Below are 24,715 nucleotides of genomic sequence, written 5' to 3' on the forward strand. Positions count from 1 at the left end.
AAATTAATATCACCGGGAACTGTGCAGTGGTATTTTGATGATGGAACTTTGTTTTCTGTGCCAGGTGATGAAATTGTAAGTATTGATTTAAGTAATTACACCCATCCTTCACTAAGGGAAAATATAAGTTTGACTTCATATTGGTTAAACATAAGATATTAAATAATGTGACACAGATCTTTACAGTTTGATTCATTGGAAGCTAGCGTATTGTAAAATGTGGTGTATTTAATGAAAGGATCACTTTCCAAAACAGGTCCATAAAACTGGATGTTCAAGTGACTATTTCCATTCTTGTCCATGAGAAACGAGGGTCAGAATAGCAGACTCTTAGATGAAGAGAAGATTAGTCTATTTTTCACTTGTGTTTAATCTATAGATCAATTCCATAGTCTTAGCTGTTTGTGTGTGTGTCTTAATCCTGTTTTCCTAACTAGCAAAGGGTGCAATGATGCAGTGTCTATTGTAAGGGTCCAGCAATTTGCAGCATGCCTAAATCAGCAAGAACTATACAAAGTTATGTCGTTTGTCAGATTTTCCAACCAGGGTGGCCTAATCCACCCAGGTTTTTTAGGCATTTTTAAAATGTTGGCTGTCTTCAAACTTGGAATAATCAGCACAACTGTAAGAGTCGTTACATGATCCACCTGGATTTAATGCTTGAAGTGAGAAACAGCTGTGGCTTTTTCAAGAGCTATTCCTATGACGTTTGCGTGCATGCAATTAAGTTTGAACGAAGGAAGGGTATCTCCGTCTCTGTAGTAATGCTGGTACACCTCTGTCCGGAGTCCACTGAAGGTAGGTGAAAAACTCCAGTTGGCTTCAGTAAGCAGTGACTACACCCTTAACAATGGACTGTATGTTGAAACACACCTCATTTTAAAAGGCTCTTCTAGAACTTCACAGAATTTGGCATGTTATTTGAAAAAGCCTGCAAAAAGGTTGTTACTAGAACACTATTAAATAGTTTTATATCTTTCACCTCATTATATTTGAGACATTTTTTTCACCTCTAGAGTCTATAAATCACAGGGCTAAAAGAGGCCCAGAGAGAAATGTAACAAATATTAGCCTCAGATGTTTTACAAGTCTTGGACAAAAAGAGAGCAGAGATAGAAAACTGTAGATAAAACTTTGGACCTTTTGTCGTTTCCCTAATTATTTTTGGAACAAAAGCAGTGTTCTTCTTTGGGACCTAAGTGTATTTAGATGGAAAAATCTGTTGAATTGTGAACTGCTCTAATTCTCCTGCTTTTTAATTTCTAAATAGATTTGGGTGGTTTACAGCTTACTTTATTTGTTTAAGTTATGTTATTTGAGGAAGAAGAAAAAGCTAGTCAGACTCAATTCTATCTCTAAAAGCTTAACAGTCTGATGTTTCTATGGCATAGTCTAGAATAAAGTCTGTTGAGTAAAATGTTTATCATTCGATCTAAATTTATGATAACAGAATAGATGGTTTTGCCATGGAAAAGTTCTTTAAACAGTGATGAACTGGAGTTGGTTTGATGTTTGCTGAAGTGTGATGAAGTACATACTGTAGTAAAGAACATATTATTTTAATTAAATGGATGCACAAGTCTTTGTGATCTTATTATTCTGATCGTCTTTTGATAAAGGTCTAGACTGAGTTTTCCAGTTGCTAAAGCATTTTGCTGACTTGCGCATGATGGCTTACAATTGCACAATAAGGGTTAATGGCAGCTATGCTGATTAACATACTGCCTTTATAATTTTAACAAAGTAAGAGGCATTGTCCCAGATCATTGTCATCATCTTTAATTCTCAAATGTTAGCATTAGTGTTATCTAGTACTACTGTTACTTATAGCTGGACAGAATTGCCTGCTTGCTCCTACTAAAAGGTAAATTGAATTGTGCCCCTTTGTTCTAAGAGGGAGCTCAGCTTTTAGTACAGAGCAATCCTCGGTAGGTGACTTATCCTTTCTAAAGTACAAAAGGCTAAGGGGAACTATGGTTTTGCAGAAGGAGAAAAGAGAAACTTGGGACTCTCAATCACACAGACTTTTTGGAAGTTGTGTGCAGCATATTGAATACTACTGAAAAAAGAGCAGATTCCAGCTTTTTCTTTGCTGAGTGGAAAGCCTTCCTGCAGCGGTATTCAGAGAAAAGCATTCAGTGTCGCTTAACTTCTGCTTCTTTTCAGCCGTAGTAGGAACATCCTCTGGAGTTTGCAGTTTGTAGAAACTATAAATTATGTAGCTTCTGTCAGTGCAGTATTCTAGCACAGTATTTTGTTTACCCATAGCTGCCACCTTTGAAATGCAGAGTTCTTTCATGCAGTTCTTTGTTGTTCTGTTATAAGCTGACATTTACATGTTACAAAAAATAATTAGTACTCAAACATTAATTTTAGGTCTGAGGGATGATATGTAATTCTTTCTCTAGAAAGAGGATACTGTTGTGACTTTAGTGAAAGCAACAACTTTTATTGTGTCGTGGTGTAGGACTGGAGAGGGGACAGTGAAGCTTGATCTGTAAGTTAAAAGAGGTTCTTCCTGAAGGTGAGTGATGTGTTTGTTGTGTTTTCTCATCCCAGGATTAATAAGAAAACAGTAGTTCTTGGCAGAGTCTGTTGTCTCAGGTTTTAAGTCTTACTGCTATCCCCTCACATTGTAAAGATTACTTTTAGCTCAAAAAGGGAAGGAAAACAGAGAGGTACTGAGCAGATGGGAGGCTGATGGATAAGCTCCTATAGCAATGGTTTGAATGTTGGTCAATAGCAAGTACATGATGCTTGTTTGGAAAAGGGTATTGGGCCAAGACTGTTTTGAAATGTGCTTTCACTGAATCTCTTTCTAACTTGCGTGAAGTATTCTCCAAAATAGTTTGCAATTGTTTCAACTTGCCATTTACCAGCTGACACTGCCTGATATCAAGCTGATGAAGAATTTTCCATGAACTTTCTTAAAACCTGAAACTTTATAAAATCAGTATTTTTAATAGTGTGTACTACAAGCTTTGACAAGAATGGAATTGCTGGTGCAAAGAAGTCAGATTTGTTTGCTCCGAAACAGCCAACAGGGAAGTAGCTGGTCCCCATTTCAGCCAAAAGCCCTGAGTTGTGCCCTTGTTCACTGATACTAGGTCAAGGTCTTGGAAGTCTTGTCTGTGTTTGAAGTGATTATTCTTAAGTCTCATGATGCTGGCTGTTGGAGGAAAGTTTGAATGATTTCTGTTTCCCATATAGATCATGGCTTTTAGCTGTAGTGCATAGGGGTTTTTTTGTTTTGTTTTATCTTATATATTTGTGGGGTTTGGGTTTTTTTCTTCTTTCATTTTTTTTTTTACAAAGCAGAATTCAAAAATTTTTTTCGGGTAGGGAGAATAGCTGTCTGAGAGACAAAAATATATTGTATGCTAATGCTAAATATCACTAGAAATACTTCCAAAAAAACCTTCCTGCTATGTTGGCTAGAAAACTGGGTCATCTGTGTGCTTCATTACTGTGGTTTGATTTATATTGCCTAATTGCAGCTAGATTTCCGGGGCTTTAGAAATGTTCATTCCATTAGGAAAAGCAGTAGTTCTTTGTTTAAAGAAGAAGAAAAATTTCTGGCAGGAGGCAAGGAAGGCTGTAAATACTGCCTGCATGGGACCTGTTTTGTGCATGTACATCTTCATAAAATTGTCACTGAAAAATAAATGCCTGTATGTATACTCAGAGGCCATTGTTGTGGGTTGCTGGCTGGAAGCAATTTGAGTCCTTGAATAAAATACAGCAATCACTGAAGCTGGGTTCTGCAGTACAATCTGGTTTGTTTGATTTTTTTTTTTTCTTTTTAATAAGAATAGGGTGGCCACATTCATTCTTCAAGATAAACAGGAAAATCTTTGATTAATTTGATACAGGGACTTGGCAGGGTTTAATTTTATAATAAAACATGATTTGAAAGTTTGGATGTGTGAATCATATATCTTAGTTTCTCTTTTGTGTTCAAAGGACTTCTTTGGAAAATAAAGTAAGATGCCTTTGCTTGAGGGCAGTGTAGGATAGGATGGCCAGAAAAATGTTGGTCAAGTCTACGTTGGGGTGAATTTTCATTAAATTTTAGTGCGTTGAGTTCTGTATCTCATTTTGTGCTGTCAGACCTTATGGGTAATGGCTCTGAGGTGATGGGCATTAATGTCAGACCAATGTTTTGGCACTGGCATTGATGTCAGGCCATTGTTTTGGCCTGACAAAATGGGTATGAACAGAACACTTGGCACTAGGAGCAGGCAGTGCAGCCCAGTGGTTTGACTGCTGCTGGTGAGCACCAGGGGCTGTCTCTGGTATGTGAAAGAGGTGGTTTATGATAGTGGTCTTCTGCGACACTTTTATTAGGTATGCTGTTGTTGTGTGTGTTTGTGTTAGGGCAGCAAATCCATGTTGTGGTGTACAATTCCTCTGGGGATATCAGAGGTTGCAGGGAAAAAACTGTGAGGAAAGAGAAATTTTTAGATTGTCTCACTTCTGTAAACTTCCTGGTTATTTGCATTCATTTTGGAGGAGACATCTGGAAACCCTGGCTCCAAGAATGTTAAAACTCAGCAGGCATCTGTTAGTAAACGTACAGAAGGGAACATCTGCAGCAACCACAGGACGGCTTTCTGTGCCTCTCCTTGAGACTTAGCTTCTATGACAACTTCACTTACAAGCTATCTGTTAAGACTTTGATGTAGAAGAGAAGACAAGCAGATGTAAGATATGATCCTTCTGAGTTATTACTGGGTGTTACAAAGCAACAGAGATACAAGTGGCTTAGCAGCTGTTTCCACAGTTAGCCGTGACTTCTTGTGTAACTTGGTGGCAATGCTTTAATCCAGGGAGGGAAGAGTATGGGTTACTCTTCCACTAATACAATGTAAATATTTGTGCAGAAGAAAAATGATTATGCAGAGCATTATTCTGTGAGACTGTAGTTCACAAACATAGAATCATAACAATTATCTTTTCTTTAAAAAAAATGAAAATTTGTTTTGGTAAGGTTAGGTGGTTACGTCTCACATACACGAGCTATCTGCATGATCTTTTCCAGGCCATTGATATCTTTCTATTTCGTCATTTCATCCACTTGCATGGTTTCTGTTTTCACCATGCTTTCTCCCATCTTCAGATAAAGCATAGCACATTTTCTCAATTTGTCTTGTTTTCCTCATCAGTTTGTCATCATTTTCCTTTGTTCTTCCAATGCCAGCCAAACTGGAGACATTTGCTTCTTTAATCCATAGCTAAATGATAAGCATCTCAACAGTGAAGAGGAATAACGGCCAACAGGACAGACAGGCTCGGTGACAGGGTGAGCTTCTGCAGTTGCTCTAGCCTGAGACCACTCCTGTGATGAGTTTTGCAAAAGATCAGTTTATCCCGCAGGAGCAGAGCTTTTGTTTGGAGGAAAAGGTACATGATTACAAAGAACTGACACCTTTGCGTAGAGATTGAAGAAGTTTATCGCTGGTTTTCTAAAATGTATTGCAGGATCTTTTTGAGAGAGAAGATCTTGCAGTGGAAGTTTGTTTGTTCCTAAGGAGATGTTACAGAGATGTGTTGATAGGCAGATAGGTTGAGTATCTGTGAGACAAAGTGTTAAGAGCATCCACTGGCAAAACATTAACTACTTGTCTTGTGTTGCTACCATTGTGGTTCAGTGGTCCATGTTATGATTATACTGGTAGACCAAGGTCAAATACACCCCTACAGGAATGTATGATGACTTGTATAATCTGTTTTTTAAGTACCTGTGAACTGCATCTACATTCTTCTGCTTTATTTATCTGTTAAAATGTTCTCATACTAGCTGTTGAAGGAGGTGATTTAAAGTTTTGATGAACATGTCAAAGTTCTTCCTATTCTCAGAACTCAGTTCTTGGCCTTAAATGCAGTTTTCAACAACTCTTAAAACAGCATAAGGAAAATTTAAATTAACCTTGCATCCTTCCTACTTAAAAGAGAAATCCAACTTCAGGCATTAGCTTTTTGTGTAAGGAATTATCTTTGACTTGCCAAAAGATAGTCTTAAAAGATAGAAAGAGTTTTCCCTTGCTTTTAGGATAATACCAACAACATTCATAAATGAAGAGCCTGTAGATTGCACTTTATGGGGGAGAGGTGAGTGAGGGGGGAGGGGAAGGTAAATAGAAGTATCGCTCTTTTTCTCTTTCCGAAATATTATAACTCTATAGAAAGAAGCTATTTAGACAGGAATTGAAAAGTATAGATTAAAATGGCAATGAAAGAGAACAGCAAAATCAATTCAACCCACACCTAAGGAGCCCAAAATTTTTTTTTCTTTGTTTAGGACGGCTACCAACAAAGAATTGAATTAATGTTGACCTACAAAGGCCATTAAAAGATTATTTTTCACAGAAATTGAAAAACAAATATCACAGAAGATATTTGTTAAAAATAATGTGTCTAATAGCTGAATACAACTTACTACACCAGAGAAGAAACTTTATTGAAACTACTGTACATATTTTTCATATGTCACTTTCTTCTAACTCTGTGGGTTTAGAGAGGATATATTCTCTATATGTTCTAATGAAAGTGTGCAAGCAGTGCAGTAACTCTTGCCTGAATTGGTACATTTTGAATATTCTTTTCAAATTTTTTCAAACATTTGTCACCACTAGCTGATGGCTGCAGTTGAAGAATAATGGGTTGTTTTCAGTTTTGTGAATGGTGTTTTTCAGAATGCGAACATTGGAAGCATTGAAATTCAACTTGCAAGGACTCTTCATAGCAAGAAGAGTTCTCTCAAAAGGGTTTTTTGTGGCCCACTATAATCTTTAATCCTGCAAAATGGAGATTCATTGCTATAGACACAAAACCCAGGCACATTTGTATGCTTATTATGTAACGAAGGAGAATTTAAAAAGAAGCTTATTCTTATAGGCTGTTACATGAATGATGTTGGCATTACAAAAAAGAAAGGAAGGAAGGCTGTTGTACTTCTCCTGTTACTGCCAGAGGCCTCTGTTAAGGAGAATGAGGTGAATGGCTGAGAAAATATCCCAAATGTACTGTGTAAAGCTTCACTTTCACATAGGATCTTACTCTCTTTGGGCATCCTAACCTATTAATCTGGACTTTCGGCATCAAATGGCAGCTTAACCCACCCCAGAGCACTTCCTGTGTTGTCATATACTATGCACAAAGATCACTCCTTGCCAATTAGCTCTACCCTGCACAAGCCCCTTTATTGCTTTCAAGGTTTTTTTGCGAATTTGATTCTTCAGCCTGTATTACATTGTGAAAGGCCCTGAAGGGCTGACTTCTGTCTTTTGCCTGGGTGACTGAAACAGGATTTGTTTTAGAGGACTTCTTAACACGTGGCTTAAGTAAGGGAATATTCCATCCAATAATTGTGGTTTTTTCCATTTCGGCATTCTTTTTTCAATCTCCATAGCTAAATCAGTGCTAAAAGCTTTTACGAAATCTGTCTGGCAGTATAATTTATGATTAGACCTGAGAGGTGAAGGCTAACTCAGCAGTGTATTTCATGTAAACAAGCACTTAGAGTTGTGAGTTGGAAAGGCAATGTCTCTGGCGCAGAGGCAATTTATGACATTTTAAAAGCCTAGAGAAACTGAGACAATACAAAAAAAATCAAAGCCTGGAATATTTCATGCTCTGACTTGTAATTTTAATTGTTTTGGGGCTTTTGTTGTTCTCACATGCCAAGTTAGCAGCAAAAGCTGCAGCGTTTCTTTTAGCTACTTTTTGAGTAAATTTGATGATCTTTTGTAATGCCTCTAAATACAACTTCCTGAAAACAAATGCTTGCTTTTGGACTGTCTGAACTCTTCTAGGAACAGAAGCGACTTTTTCGTTTCAGTGGCATGGTGCAATAAGCGGATCAAACCCAAGTCCACCTCAGATTTTTCTTTTACAGCTTTGAAATCTAAAAAATGGCTGAATGTTCTCCTCCCTATAAAGTATTCTGGGAGGTGGGTTGAACAGGTTAAATCCTGCCTTTGCTGGAATTGAGAGTAAACTTTCAAGTCTATATTCAGTATTGTTAGATTAGGGTTGAAAACTATTTTGTCAGTAATGAGTACATTCAGGTCCCCCATGAAGAACAGGAATATAGCTGGTTGTCTGATGGTCCTGGGCAGTCTCAGGGGAAAAATGGACTATAAGGAATGTTCTGCTGACTTTTCATGTCCTTCCATCTCTGACCTCTAATTTCTTTGTTGTAATACATTGTTGGGTGGTTAATTTCTTAGGATTTCAATTTTTGAATCAACCTGTCTGGCTTAGAATACAGTAGGGCTTCCAAACTGTCCAGGAAATATTTTCATGTTAGCAAAACCTTGCTGTGAAAAAATGCATGTGCTAATGAGTAATTAGTGCTGAAAATAAATGGCTGTTGAGTTGAATAGGTCATTACATGAATTAGAACCATGTGACAAACACATCTGAACCATGTATTTTGGCCAAATAGGCAGTGAAATCTCTACTTCAGACTCTTGGACTGAAATGATTTTGCTTGTCCCTTCACTTCCTCATCTAACACTTTCACTAGACTTCACTTCTTTTTCAGCTCGCAGTAAAACCATGTTTTTTATGTTGAAAATAATTGGGAAACTGACACCAGATATTTTACCAACAGATTAATGGGTAATAGCTTTGTTTCAAATAGATTTTTATTCTCTGTTTCACAGCTGAGTCCATAAATAAACTTGCACAATCTGCAATTTAATCAAGCTTAATCTTTCCCCCAGCACCCGCAGGAACTGCCAGTGATGCAAACATTTGAGAATTCTAATTGTATATACAGCGTTACCTAAATCCTTTCATCTCTCTCAGAGAAATTCTTTCCTGTCTGTTATCTGAAAATGAAATTACTTCAGTTAGTATCAGCTCTTCCTGAAGGGAAAAAGGAAAAGGTGATTTATTTTTTTTAAATACAAATTTACTAATGCTCTTATTTGCTAGAAGCTGAGTCTTGTTGCTTTCTTTACTGTATGCACTTACAGAGACTTATAGATGTACTTTGTTTTTCTATACGATATACAGTTGCACAATTTATTAAATTTTTTAATTACATATTTATTTCAGTTGGAACTTTCAGATATAGGTGTTCACATTGATTCTTTAAAACTCTGAGAGGACACATTTTGCATTTAGGATTAGTGTACCCAACTCACATGACTGAGAGTAAAGGTATTTTCAATTATGTATGTAATAATAAAAGCACTCAGCGCTTGACAGTCTAGAAAGAGATGGAGGTTCTAAACAAGTATATTTTACCTTCCAAGAGACCAGAGAAGCCTCCAACAGAGGCCTCCTCTCATTAATCCTATGTCAGGATTTAGTGTCTGATGTTCTGATTTCAAAAGTGCTCTGCCCCTGGAAAGCATCCTGCAATAAAATTAATGTCTTGAAGATAAGAGCAACAGGCTGAAACAAAGTAGATTGCTGGAACTGGATGACTAAACCAACTGGAAGCTCATTCTTTGAGAGCTTGCTTGGACAGTCTGTGCATATTGAGGTTTTTTTTATGTGCACGTGTAGCTGCAATTTCTAACTGTTGAGCTCCCTTGAGGAAATGAGCTTTGAGACAGGACTTGGAGGATAGTCATGGTAGATGAGGTCAGGAAGAGAGTTTGGGCCAAAAAGGCCTTGAATGCAGCATGAGAAGAATGTGATGCAAGAATCTTTCAGTCTTGCTGCAGACCGCTCGGTGTGTGGTAGGGATTTGTTGCTTTTCCTTTTTCCCCCAGCACACAAGTCTAATCTGCCAGCTGGTCTGATGAATGGTGCTAGTCCGTAGCTGGAGAATGGTGTGGCAATCCTTTCCCCGCTCCAGGATGCTTCATGCTGCAGATCTGTGATGCAGACCCAGCTCTGTCCAGGAGGATCACGGAGTGGGGAGAGGCCACAGCCGGATCTGTATGTCTGTGAAATAAGGACTGAACTGCAGGGAACCATTTGGGAAACTAAGTTGTGCATGTCTTTCTGCATGCTCCAGGATGGTCAGTAGCTTCACGTTTACAATTGGCATCCTTGCACTGGCATGGCATGGGGGAATCTGCCCTCCCCAGGTCTCTGAAACTTTAGGGGGTCTCACCCAGCACCAACGTTCTCCAACAGGTGGCTTGGGGCTAGTGAGACTACGAGGTTTTTGGTATGGCAGCACCAGGGTCACTGGCTCTGGTCACAGAGCCCTCCTGCTGAGTGTCGGAGCCAAACAAAAGCTGGGCTGTTTCGTCCAGAGCCAGAGGCACTGCTTCTCTGACCACCTTGCTGCTGTTATTTTCAAAAGCAAGCATTACAACTGGGAGCTGGATCACTGTCCCCTTTTTTGAGATGGGTTTAAATGTACATTTTTGCAAGAATTGTCAGGGTTTGGGGTTGGGCTGGGGTGGGGTCAGCAGGCTGTTGTTTAAGAAAAAATTGGTAGAAAGAAAACTCTTCAAAACTCTTTCTGGAGTGTAGTGTCTGAATACCAGTTCAGTTGTTATGTGGGTAAAGGAGGAAGAACTTTTTAATGAAAACAGAAGGATTATTTCTGTAGTTTTAATCTTGAAGTGGGCGGGGTGCCCACTGGGTACAATTGGACCAGTGTGACTGAACAACAGAAAAATAACAGACACTAAATAAAACTATATTGTTTTTAAACAGCATAGATATGAGATAAACAATAAAGCTGAGTTCTTTGTGGGGAATATACTGTGCACCAGCCTGTGAGTCACTGAAACATTGCTGAAGTGAAATAATTTCAGCATGTGACTCCAGAGTTGTGACTGTGAATGAAGAAATATCAATAGTTTTGTCATTTTTTCTGGAAGAAGCTTCTGTTTTTAGGGGCCCTAATAGGTGGGGAGGTTTAAGCAATTGTTTTGAAACATTGCTTGTCTATAAACAGAGATATTAGCTTTAGGTAAGCCAACAGTGTTCTTGCTTCTAGAGCTTTGATTCGTCACACTGTAATTTTTGTAATAAATATCCTTCAACTTGTGATGCTGAAGGCCTTTATCTGAAAAGAAGGGGGAGGTTTTGCTCTCCTCCCCACCCACTCCTTGTTGTGTGGTCCTGTCCCCTTCCTACTGCCAGCTGGGGTGCTTCTCATCTTCACTGGGAGCCAGTTCAGTTTGCTCACGGAGAAGATGCCTGTGTGGTTACCTCCCGGGTTTTCTTTCCTTCCCTTCTCTTCTCTGTTAACTTTTTGCTGGGGTGGTGTATTCAGTCACCCCATGGAGAGATCCAGCGGCCACCAGAATGATCGAGGGAAGTGGAAGGAAAATGTATCTGGGAATGGGAAGAAAAAGGTTAGGTTTAGCCTCCAAGGAGTCCCTGCTAGGCTGGCTCACTATAGCATCTAAGTTCACTCTTCACAATAGCGCGTGTGGATACTTTAAAGTAGCATTACAGATGCGGAACGAGAGAGCTTTAAGAATGCTGTCTTGCTGAGTTTTAAAAGGTAAGGAAATGCCAGATTTGAGGTTGCTTGTGCAAAATAAATTCTGTACACTTCTAGGTGCTTTTCACCTCTTATCGTTAACACCCAGTTGCTCTCCCTGAGTAAGCTGGTTGGGGTGGCCCCTGGGCAGACCCTATCTGTTTCTTCATCAGTGAGTCCTGTCTCCCTGATGCAGACTCTCCATCTTCTTCCAGCTCACTTCATTCCTTCAGCCCACCCAGTCTTCAGCCGTGGTGTGATTGTTGTTATTGTTTGCGTGTGTGTGTTTGGTGGGTTGTTTTTTTGGGTTTAGTTTTTAAAGGTCTTTCACTGTTTCCTTCCAAAGCAGCCCCCCAGCCTGTCCCTCTGCATAGCCCAGTCACTGGCAGGAGAGAGAAAAGCACACCCTGTCTGAAGACAGGGCTGAAATTATTTCACTTCAGCAATGTTTCAGTGACTCACAGGGCTCTGATTCCAGCTCTGGTCTGTCATGGTGCAGAGCTGATTGAAATCACATGTTGTCCCCTGGGGATGGTGACTCTGTTCTGCTGTTCCTGGTCAGGACGCCAGCTTGAGGGGAAGGTGTGCAAAGTGAGGGTGCAGTCTGTGGAGGTTTGAGTCGCTAGACAAACTTAGGAAAGGCTTACAACTGCCAAATCAGGGTAGATGTGCACCCCTCAATGTCACATACCAGATGATGGGGTAGAAGATTTTATCCCCTATTACAAATCTTACTTCTCTATCAAGCTAACAGGCATTTGAAATCTGTCAGGAATGTCTTTCCTTCATGAAGAAAAAGGTCATCAGAAGCTTTTAATGCTGAAAAATGTAGCTTCATTTTCTGAAACATCTGAACCGTTTGGCTGAAACTTGTGCAAGAAAATTCAGCCTCAGGCAGGCATCTGGTGTGGAAAGTTTCAGCCCAAACTGCTATTTTAGCAAAGTTGTAAGCAATGAAAATGTGTTTTAAGAGTGGAAAGTGTTGAACAATCTCTGTACTAAGGCAGAACTTATATTTTGGTGGATAAAGGGAACCTGTGCTGGAGTTTTAGGCTGAACTGCAATGACTTTTATTCCCCTTTCCTGTAAGGGGAAGCCCTTACCCAACTTGAAATTCTCCAACAAACAACTGTGTCAGTTGAACTTTTTTCTAACACTTACGTAGTTACTTTCTGCAGCCTTAACTTTACCAAGTGAAATGTGGAGAAGCTCTGTGTTAGCATAACTAAAACTTCAGGAAGAATATCCTTGAGTTGTGATGGTGTACAAAGCTTTTCTTGCGGGTTCCTGCAGCATGCTGCTAATGCTGCCAGGAAGCCAAGCAGCAGATTGTGTTACGGTATTCAGTTTTATAATTAGTTCTGGACCGTTTTGAGCATGTGTATCACCTGGGCTGGAAGTTACTGCAAAACCCCTTGGGTGTCTTGCATCTGCATCCCAGAGGAGGTGTTCTAGAAACGCAGCGACTGCCCTGCACATCCTGTTTTGATTTGGTTGATTTATTGTCCTGTAGTTTATAGGCTGGCCATGTGAAGGGCATGAATCTTGAGTTTGACTGATTGCACTGTAAAAGAAAGCTCTTTTCAGATCACCCTGAAATTCTTACCGTACTTCTGTCCAACCATGCGACCTTACCCCAGCCACAGCTGCTTTCATAGCTCTTGCTGAAACTTGAAACTGGGAGAAAGGTAAAGTCGTATACAGATGTTAACCCCACACAGGATTTTTTCTGTTCCATTCTGTTCTCCTATGGCTCTATTCAGCAGTGCAGTTGTTTTTACAAGTACCCTAATTACCTTGTGTCTCATATTTAAGGACAAATTTGTTTGTTGGATAAAACATCCGTCTATTAACGGCTTATGCACTGTTTGTGAACCCTGTTTCTAGGATCCTAGTTGTATTACTTACCTCAGTTAAATACCATATGATAGAGCTACTCTTTCATATGAATTAAGGCTCCTTGGATCTTCCCTCATATGTCTCATTTTTAAGATCTCTGGCCATTCTTGTTGCTGTCCTCTGGTCTCTCTTGTCTCGTCTACATCTTCTTCTAAAGTGTAAAGCAAAAAGCTGGATACATTGTAAGTGCATGGAATCACTTCCTTCTCTGTCCTGGTAAGAGTACTGACACATCCTTGAATTAGAAGTTTTTAGTTTTGCTTTTGTCATCTTGTCATACTTTTGACTCCTACACAGTTGCAACCCATTTTACAGTTGGATCCTTTTCTGTAGTACTGCTAGCTGTTCTTCACTTTCTATTTATAGACCTGATTCCTCTTTCTTACTACTTGTCCTCACTGAATGTTGTCTTTTTTGATTTCATGCTATTTTATGTTGTCCTTTCAAGAAATAACTGAGTAGTGTTCTGTGTTACCACTATGTCCAGATTCCTGGATGCTTCAAGTATTTTTTAAAAATAAAAACAAAACTTAATTCATCATCTCCTTCTGACTGAGAAGGGGAGAATGGGACAATTTTGAAGTAGGGCTCATTCTGGTCCCTTCCCCTCCCCGCCCTTTTTTTTTTTCCTTTACCATAAATATTCCAGATCTGTCTGTCTGCAATTTTCTGGACATCTGAGCAAATACATAGATTCTTGAGATACAGCAAAAGATCATCTCCTTCTCATGTACCATTTCTGGCTGAGAAAGCAGCAAAGCTGTTCTAAAATGCATCAGTATTCTATTATTGCACTTTGCCTTTTCCTCATTTAATCTCATTGGTGTCAGTTAATTCATAGTCCTTGATATGTACCAAGGCTTCAAGTTCATTGTGTTTATGATATGTAATTGCTATAGGCAGGTCCAATTACTGACTTTATTTCAATGAGATGCCTCTTGAATTCCGCTACTTAAGATCATGTCTGCCTTACAGTGAGAGGTCGTAAGGGTTACCTTTGATTTAATCAGTTTTAGCTTACTGTATTTTTTTTTCATTGTCTTTTGAGATGTGTCTGTTTCTTTGAAATGCAGCTTGGAAAGCCCCATATTGTTTGTACCTTCTGCTAGCTGCTTGGTGGACTTAGTGTAAACCACTGTCTCAGCTCACAATATTGCAACACAACACAAGAATTTTTTGACATAGGTAGTCTTCTAGTGTTACAGCATATATGGGCAATGTGACTATAATGTAAGCATCGGTTTTAATTGTGAGGAGGAAAACCAAGCATCCCTGTTTTTTGGAGAGGGCTGGCGCTCAGCCTTGTTGTGTTCAAAACATTAAAGTCAGGATGTGACAGACACGCAGTGATACATTCACCCTCAACTAAGTTTCTCCATTACCTGTTTTCTTTAAGAAACTGTTTCCCAGTGATTTCATGATACGTGTTTAGTCTTCTGAACTTTTAAAAGGTCACTCATCATTTCAAGGGCTCTCTCAGGTGATTAGTAATCAGAGTCTCACTTCCTGAATACCAGCCGATCTAAGTGAAAACATAGTAACTGAGTCAGTTTATTGTTTTGTTTCTAAGATTACAGTTGTAGATGCATGTTAATGCTCAAAAGAAGCTTGTGATTCCTGTGATCAAATAGCAAGGCAAGCCTTATGGAAATAATGAGTTCATAAACTGTTGGCAATGCAGTTAGAATTTTTAAATGATACTGAGCATTTCTAAGTATGCCCTATGAAATCTTTCTGCTCAGGAAAAAAAAATCTGTGCAAACATATTTACTATTTCAAAAATTTTGCTGTAGTTGAGAAGTCTGATATATCTACAGCCTTGATGTTGTGTATTAGTTTATTCTGGGAACCAAATTCAAACAATGTCAATAACCAAAGGGATTTTGTCTTAATATTCTGGTGGGTACATGAAAGCATTTTACCAGCTTGAAAGATCAGTGTCATAGTCTGTATTTGTTTTGTGCTTTAAGCCACAATTTTATTTTAACTAGGAGCTAAATAATACTATGCATGACAAGTTACTGCAGAATATATCTAGCAAATCTTTTCAAAATAAAACAAAACACACACCTCCATCACTCCTCCCCAGTAAGCATTGCCTGGATTTTGTTGTTGGAATCAAGTGGGCTTCAGTTTCTTGCTTTCACGGCGGGGGGGGGGGGGGGGGGGGGGGGGGGGGGGGAGTGGGTGGGGTATGTTCTCTAATTTCTCTCTGTCTAGTTTTTACAGTGCATCTGTTTGACAGAATGCATAACAGTTTATCAGTATTGGAATAACACTTAACCTCCCTGAGATACTGTGGTGGAGCATGACTTTGAATTAATTTAGATGTACGTGTAGTAGTATTGTCAGACTTAAAAATCTGTTCTATGCTAGTGCTTAATTTTAGCAAGTTCAATATAGATCTTCTTAAAAAATATATGTTCTTTATATGCTACCTTACTTAATCAGCTGAATTTATAGTATATTTTTAAAGTCAGCACAGGTGCTTTTAAGAAGGGTGCAGTAATGGAAGTGTTGCAATAACCCCTGTTTTTCACTATCGATGCAAATACGGCTTATGTCTACCAAGGCTGGAAGGGAAAAAAGGCAAATGGAGGTTTTCTGCGTTAATTGTTTCCATGCCTCATTTGTCTTACAAAGGCATTGCTTGTTCTTGAGTGATTAACTACCACATAAGTACAATACCAACAAACCTAAATGAGTGCTTTTTTCTCTGCTGCCTCAGAAAGCAGAAGACAAAATGCATGTCATCCTTGTTTTTCTCAGTATGGTGCTGCTAAACAGTTGTTTTTTGAACAGTTTCAAAACCAAGCTTAGGATAATACCTGCCTTTTAAGCAATATTCATATTTGGTCATCATGATCATAAGGGCATGACTCTGCCATGTGATGTAAAACTTCTATGAATCCTAACAGCTGTATTGAACTTTTTAATGCTTTGCTCCCTCAGTTATAAGGGTTTCACTGGTAGCCTACCCTTAGGAAACTGGGTTGTTTGGGGTCTGATAAAGGGATGTATCCAGTTTTAGCCTAACTCAAGTTGTCTTCAGCAGCATTTTTCTGTGCATGTCTTCCTAGTATTCTCAGGAGACAAAATACGGTTTAAATTGCGTGGAGGGATAGCTGCCGGCTTGTCCCAAGACCCTTCTTGATCTTTTCCTCCCAAATAAATAATAGTTTAAGCTTTGGATTTTAGCCTGTCATTCTAAAGGAACACACCGTGGAAAGGTTATTTTATACACACCATGTGTAAAATACACGGGTTATATACACACTGTATATAAAATACACAGGTTTATACACACATGGGTTATATACACACTGTTGAGACTATTTCCATAGTCTCATGTTCTTCATGGGTTTAAGGGAATTGCTTACAAGAGTTCATAGGTGTCCTGTTTCTTGGGCTTAGTTGAGGCTGGGTTGGTTTGGGTTTTTTCCCCCAGCACTATGTTCTTCAATGTTTGAAAGGTTACTGCTACGTTTGATAAATTCTGATCTTCTGTATTAAACTTCTTTTTACAAATTCCCCAAGACTTTTCAAAGGTTAAGCCATCACTGACCATTCTTTTGCACACAATTTAATTATCTGCCATTCTTCTACAGCTTCTTACAAAATTCAGTATCACATTTCCTAGGTCATCATTTAACACTTGTATTATAAGGCTTCTGGTTATGTCATTTTTTTGTACTGGTGAGTGTTATAAAGCATCTGCAGCTCAGAGGCATCTGGACCAAGGACACCTTCTTGTGTCAAACCTGCTCCAGGTCAGGCAGAGCTTATTTTTCTCCAGTGGTGTCAAGAAGTGGTGGTGGTGCTGAGCTGCCCTGCCGGGTTTCCTTGGAGAATGGCGCAGGCTTTCTGAGTTGGCCTTCAGCAGCCAGGCTCTTGAAGCATGAGTGAGTGCATCAGTGTCCACACAGGTACAACTGAATGTCCATCATTTCTATTGTTCCTCTTTGTATTTTAGCACACTGTCATTGTCTTTGAGTATAGTAGTAGTGCATTGACCTTCTCTTATGTGTGCAGCTTTCCTGCACAGGTTATTGTAACAGCCTGTGTTTGCATTCCCATAGCGTGCTTTGTTCCACCACACTCTTCCTCTCACCAGCAGATTCCTATTTCTCAAATATGTCTCCAACTCGCAACTGCTCCAGATTTATTTTTAGTATTTCACCTTATCTCTTCCTTGCATTTGCTTGTGGTTTAAGTACTTTCTGCTTATTGTTTCTTTTTATAGCTTCCTGTAAAAAAAAAAATAAATCCTTAAACATAAATATGGGTTTGAAAACGAGGGAGAGGATTGTTTTACTAGGTGTAACTGTGACCAGCATGTTAGTTTTACATTTCAGACACACATGCCAAATCTAACCTAACCTGAGATGTTTGTTTGGTTTTTTTTCTACAGACCAACCAACTTACCAGGTACCTTTTTATACAGTCTTACTGTAACAGCTCATAAATAAACCAAAATCTGGTATAAAAAAGTTTTTCCACATTTGGGGAAAGGAGCTATATGCATTCTTGTTCTTCTTGCAGCATATTTCATTGCAGTTTCAACTGCTTTTAAGCCTTCATGCATACAAGACAGTGTCTGTGGAATAAGAAAGAGAATCAGGGCTGTGCACGTGCTGCAAGCAGTATTTGGTTCCAGCACATGGCAATTAAGTGCAATGTTGTTGCTCAGCTACATTGCTGCACAGTTCCTGCAGTTTCTTATTTCAGCCTGCAGTTGGGAGACAAGATATGGGGCGTGTCCTAGGTAAACAGGCTCTTCTCAAACTCTTCAAAATGCGTTAGAGTTTTTCTGATAATTTTATGTTAACCCCCCTGAAGTGAATACTGATGTTCTTCTTTTGTAACTATGTATTTTGAAAAAGCATTCAGGAGTTCAGTACAGCTGCTAGGACTCACAGAAGTCTTACATCACACTGCAGAGTCATGCCCTTATGACCATGATGAGCAAATACAAAAATTGCTTAGAAGGCAGGAATTACCCTAAGCTTGGTTTTGAAACCGTTCAAAAATAACTGTTTAGCAGCACCATACTGAGAAAAACAAGGATGACTTGTCCATCTAATAGCTCTGCCTTTTATATTTCCTTCCCTGAATAGGACAGCAGATTTTGATTGTAGTGAAAAAGGAAAAAAATTAGTTCTTTCTTGGGAAAAACATGTGCAGTAAACAAATGTGAGTGTTCTTGTGGTCAGTGACACACACATCTTGAACATGGAGGAGCACAATTGCCGTTCATCTCCTGCAGAAATCTTTGTAGGTCTCTTACAGTCCAGAGAAGATAAGCTTGTGAATTTTGGTAAAAGATAAGCTTTCTAGTGCTAAGTGTTTTCTAGTGCTCTATCTAGAGCTGCTCAGGCAGCATCTGAAAATATTGCTGCAAAAAGACTCAATACCAAAGGAGGCATCACCAGCTGTGCAGATGCCACCAGCAACGAAGCCAGTGGCAACAGCTCCACTACCAAAGCCTGGTACGTGGTAAGTTTTTCCAAATATGAAGGTGAGGAATCAAGGTGGATCTTGGCCCTACAAGTGCAGAACCAGTAAGGACACAGGGCATGAATTGCAGATGGAAGAGGACAGCCTGCTCCCAACAGGCTGCTGCAGCACTGCCGACAGCTCTGACCTAGCTGTGCACGTGTACCAACCGGCCTCTGGGCACATCCCCAGGAGCGTCTGCTTTAAGACTCTCTCATCTCTGTCTTCCAACAAAGCCCTCTGTCTAGGAGAGCTACAGAAGACTCTAGATTTTGCAACAGCAACTATGTCATCTCAAGTCACTTGGTATTTTCACAGCTTCAGTTCAGATGAGATCATTATCCAAATGATGAGTCAGTCCTGTTAAATCTTTTGGCATGTTCTGGCTGTGCTACAAATGGACCAGGCTTCACTGAAAAGCTTTGAGAGCTTCTACTCTCTTACTCCTGTGCCATCTTGACAGCTCAGAATACACAGACAAAAGTGATTCCAGGAGCAAGGACTCAAATGGTCGGTTCAACCTGTTTGTGTTTTGTTTTTTTAACTTTGAAAGCTCTCTTTACCCTAGTGCAAAAAGTGTAGTGTACATCAACCAGTATATTTGGAATTTATCCTATGCAAAACACCAAACTGATCTGTCAACTCTTATTGTAGACAATGAATTGAAGTTTAAGAGAAAAATAATACCCCAAAAGAAATAACCCCTTACTTTTTTAAAGATGGCATTCACTGAACACAGATTAATTAATTTTATCTCCAGTTTCATGTAGAATTATATTCCCTGTCACATAGATAAGAAGGGGTAGCCTGCTGTGCCATTTTGGTGCAATAGTCCAAATTGATGATCTCCTGCATGTGTTGCAGACAGTACTCATCCAACAGTGCCTGGGGACTGGGGGGGTACTGGATGTGCATGCAAGCTGCTTTGTTTCCATTTTGATTTATTCAGTGGATTGTGGAATTTGTAACAGATATTTTTTTCTTAATGCTTTGAGATTATAATAATTTTTGAAGTTCACCTTTTTATATAGGTATTTTTACTGGTTCACTCTAAATAAAATAAGAACTCTGGTGTCCCCTAATCTTTTCTCTGCTATAATGAAAAATAGATAAATCTCCTGATGCAACTTTTATGCAGGAAGAATGGAAAGTTAATTTGTAAGGAGAGAATGTTTCCAAGCTTTTTGTACTATATATATACAAGATAAAACTTTAACTGTGTCAAATAGCAAGATTTTATGCATTATCAGAGATCTGAAGCTTAGTAATGGGTAGCAGTCATTGGAAAGCATTTCAGTACATTAAGTAATGCTTCATTAAAAACAAAACAAAACCCTGCTGGCAAAGGAAACTAGCTGCAGAGATTACAGCATTGGCCTTTTGCTCTCTACCTGCATGTTTTTGCTCTCTCCGTGTTTAGGTAGTCTATTTTGTTTTTTTTTTTTCTTTTCTCTCCCTTGATGCTTTGGACCAATCTCATAACTTTATTACTCAACAGTGAGAGGACACAGGGCTAAGCATCTTGAAAAAGAAAAAAACAGAAAATACTGTTTTTCTCAGCATATTCCATTTTAGGCTCAAATGGTTTGGATTATTTTATCGTCTTTTCTGAACTATTAATTCTGTGGTCTTAACATAACCAAATAGACAAAGACTGGCAGAAGATCATGTTCTGCCCACCTGAGATAGAGATAAATGTGCAGCTACATGAACTAGGAAGTTTGTTCCAGAACATAACTGAGATACGTGTTTGAGGAACATATGTACACAGGAATATATGCAAATGGTGGCACTGTGCACAGCTTAAGCTGTGACACTGAAAGACCTTTGTGGATTCGTGAGATAAGAGTCTGAGTAAAATTCTGATAAATATTTAAATAAATGTCTGGTCTGCATGAGCATATTTTCTTTCCATTTTATAAATGCTGTTAATGATTTATTCAGATCTGCTTAATTTTGTCCCTGATGAAATGAGTTTGTTTTCTAGGAGGGCATTTATTAGAAAATGGAAGATAAAATTTATGATTTGCAACCATGTATTTTAAAGAACCAACTAATGCTAATAATTGCCATTATCAATTTACAAAATGCAGTGCACTATTCAGAATTGTTTTGAAAGAGCAAGTTGCATGATGGACAGTTAATGAAACTGTTTCTAGTACTGTGTACATACACTGTACTTTTAATTTTGCACTGAAGTTCTGTATTTATATACAGCTTGAAATGCAACAAGGAGATCTAATAGGTAATCTTGGATTTAAAGATAATTTTCAGAATCCAATTAAATGTTTAAAACTTACAGAGCAGACAGATTTTCTTAAAGCTGCTAGTATGCAGGGACTTTTTCTTAGTAATAGATGTCTATCTAGGCATTGGGAGATCTTCAGATACGCAGGTTTGATTTTGATTTATTTGCATTTCCCAAGGGGAAGACATAATCAAGAACTTTCCACCTTTTGGCAATAGTACAATCAGATGCTACGTTTACACTAGTTTGTAGACTACATTTGCTTTCAAAAGGATTAATGTCAGTGAAAGCTTGAAAAAGAAAACTCACCAACCCAATACATAAAAAGGATGCCTGTCCTGAAGTAAGTCCACTCCCTATAACCTTGTGGGACCTGTTGAATATCTGCTATTGTCCTATAGCTTCGTTCTCTTCAATGAAGTGTGCATGTGGGCAGAATCATCCCCTATAGATGTTATGACTGAAGTTATGTTCTTCTCTGAAGTACAAGTAGAGAAGGCTAGTTGTAGAGGTAAGTTTATTTCTTTGCAGGTGAATTTGTATTTCTTGATACGATGGGCAAGCTGTTGTGGCATGTTGCTATGGGAATTATCTATTTCAACAGTGAATACTGTAGGAAAAAGGTACAGTTTAATAACAAAACTGTTTCTCAGTGACCAGGAAAATCAAAGTTACTGTTGGAGATACAATCATTTCATTTGGTATCATTTGTCCATGGTCATACTTGGTGGAGAAGGAGTACCACCTTTGCAGGCAGTGTGTCAGGGCTGGAAATTAAAAGTGACAGAGGAATAGCTGCTGTTCGTGTTCGAGGGATGACAAGAAAAGTGGTTGGCAGAGTGCATGGCACTGAGGAGTGTATCAAACCCCCAAAGTTTAGCATTTGTAATGGCAGCATTCAGGTTCAGTTCCCAGTCTTGCTACAGACTTTGTTATACGACTGAGGAACATCTCATCTGGAAAACTGGGATGGTTAATAATGCCTTCTTCCTTTCATTTTTCCTATATATCTAGATGGCAGGAAGGTGTAGCACTACCTTACATATATGCATATCCCCACACAGGTCCAGTTATAGTGTGCTCCATTAAGTGCTGCTGTGACACAAACCACAGGACATCAGTGGCAGAGAGATGATAGTGCATTTTCAGAGAAAGTGAACCTGAGAAAGGTGCAGATGGTTTTTCCCTCTAGCCCTTTTCAGCTTTTAAAAATTATTAGTTATTCATTTTCACAGTCATATACATTTTAAGGACAGAAAAGGACTGTTATCAATACCTACTCTAGCAAGTTAAAATGCATAAAACAAGCCAGAATGTTGTACATTGCTCAGCTTGTAGAATTATGTCCAATCTTCGCTTTAGAATTGAATCCAGCTGCTGAAATAAATAATCTGTTTCTTTTTGTTTCTTGCTTTAAAATGGGGTTTCCAGAATTTGAATTATTAGTCTAGATTTTCTGAGTTCTTTGCAGTGAGCTTCCATTTTGAAGTTTAGCGATCCTAACTGAACACAGCATTCCTGTAATTATTAATTAATGAAATATGCAGTATCAGAAACATCTCATTTCAGTTGTTCTCTCTTGGCTATGGTTAAATGGTTAGCCATTAATACCGGTCAAAGCTCATGTTCAGTAGATGTTCGCAGAGATACCGTATGTCTGCGTTTCTCTGACTACGTTGCCTTTTTCCAGACTAGATAAAAGGATTTTCATGCACTTTTTTCATGTTTACTGTTGCATGTGATGCCCAGATATTTCAGATGTCTGCATGCCTTTCCAGTATGGAAACATGGCAGCTCTGATCCATCGTGACCCTTTTCAGTTACCTTGAGTCACTACTGTTTCTCCTTGGCTCGAGTACAATGAAAAGTCAGTGTTTGCTCAGTAAAGGTGTTCCTGTCATGTACACAAGTTTGTATGCGTTACTGTGCTGAGCTGCCCATCTGTACTGATGATTTTTGAAGGATGTTTCACTTTCAGTTTGAATTAAGAGGAATATAAATGAATACATACATTTTGAAACATGATAGGTTCTCCGTCTCATCTGTCACTGGTATCATAGCTGGGTAGTTTGCTTGAGCTCTATGGCCTGGATCCAAAGTGCATCCTGTTCTGCCAAAAGTGCATCCTTTCCACGCTGTGAGGATGTTATGCATCATGAAGCTGGGGAACAGTCGATACCTGTGAGGTGACTTGCTAACTGGTGGCTTTCTGGAGGCACTGACGTAGATTGTTTACAGGCATACGCGGTGCATAACAGTGCAAACACCTCTGGGTCCTTCGGGCTCGCAAAGGGCAGTTCTCAGGTATACAGCCTTAGGTCTTGTCTCAGCAGAAGAATGAGCCACCCCAGGCTTTTCAGACAGGCTGGAGATGCGTAACCTTTGTGGTTGCTCTGCTAACACAGCCACAGCTGTGAAAAGAGATACAGCAACGGTTTCCTTTCGAGAATTAACTGAAGCGGTGTTTCCTTCATACAAGGCACCCTGTTTGCAGGGGTGTCTGCTTTGCCTAAAGGCAAATGAGGGGCCCAGTTAGGTGTTGGCCTAACTCTAACAGGCACCTCCAAGAGGTGTCTTTTTCTTAAGCTTGTTTGTCCAAACCAGCTTCTCTTCCCTTCAGTTTGAGAGACTGTTCCTTCCTAAACAGTCCACGCATCTTTGATCTGCTGTGTTTGCGAGGCTTTTCCTGTCTTAGTATTGTCTTTTTAGTAAGCAATTCTCCAGAGTTTGCTGAGTAGTGGCATAACTGAGTCATTCTTTCCTTTCCTGCCTGTTTTTCTCACCAGCCTCGTACTAAACAATAACCAATACATTAGTATAATAAATATCTTAATACAATATTCATAAATTATTAAGAACAGTTCCAAATCTGTCACAATGAACTCATGGGAGTGAATTGCTTTTTACAACAAGCACAGATTCCAAGTTTTTTTGGGCTGATGCTCTAGCTCATGCACACACTATTAACTATTTAAACAGCCAAAGCCTAGCTTCCTTTTAAGGTAAAAATCCTTAATATAAAAATAGCAAGAATTTGTTTGCTACCAAATATTCATAGTACTTTCCTTCTGACTTCCCATTTTCCTCCGAACCACCGTTTCTGCCCTGCCAAAGTCCTTTAGAAGCTCTAGTTAAGAGTTGTTGTAAGAAGTAATCGCAACACAATGAATATTTGAGTCTGCTTGACAGATATGATGTTGTAGGTAACCAAGAAAGGGGGCTTCAGATGAGACTCTTGAAGATTGAGACTTCAGTGAGCTAGTGAGGACTCAGAGTAGGAAAGGAAACTCATGATTCCACTCCCGGTTGGTAAATTCCTGAGCAGTTAGACTATCACTAATTGTAGCCAAGACTGCTCCCTTAGTGATGATTTTTGATGTGATGTGTAATTTTCTCTTGAGATAGCAGCAACAGAAATACTACACATTAGCTTTTCTTAGCCTCGTAGGTTTTAATAAATTTTGGAATTGCAAAAGATCTTGAGTAAGTTTTCAAAACACAATGTAATGGCTGTAGGTTTAAGGAATTTTGTAAGTCAATAAATACGGAGCAATGGAACAAATCTCCTGCTTGAGAATTTGCGGTTCAGAGGAGATGCTGGAAATCCAAGTTAGCTTGATCTCCTCTTAGTGGGGGGGCAATAAGCAAAGTTTTGTCTGGAT

The 24,715-nt window shown here is 39.1% G+C and overlaps 1 protein-coding gene across 9 annotated transcripts in view; it reads left to right on the top strand.

Moving 5' to 3' along the window:
* Positions 1-24,715, top strand: part of LHFPL2 (LHFPL tetraspan subfamily member 2) — a 124,106-nt gene that overhangs the window by 75,779 nt on the left and 23,612 nt on the right. The window contains exons 1-2 of one of the 9 annotated variants that reach the window (XM_075526431.1): positions 5,176-5,302; positions 21,455-21,564. The exons of 6 other annotated variants lie outside the window; for them this stretch is intronic. The gene's annotated coding sequence lies outside the window, so the exon portion shown is untranslated. Of the gene's footprint in view, positions 1-5,175; positions 5,303-21,454; positions 21,565-24,715 lie in introns of those variants that run through there. 2 more of the 9 variants (XM_075526430.1, XM_075526432.1) reach the window with 2 other exon arrangements.

The sequence above is a fragment of the Mycteria americana genome, chromosome Z (genome assembly GCF_035582795.1).
Source record: "Mycteria americana isolate JAX WOST 10 ecotype Jacksonville Zoo and Gardens chromosome Z, USCA_MyAme_1.0, whole genome shotgun sequence".
Classification (NCBI taxonomy): domain Eukaryota; kingdom Metazoa; phylum Chordata; class Aves; order Ciconiiformes; family Ciconiidae; genus Mycteria; species Mycteria americana.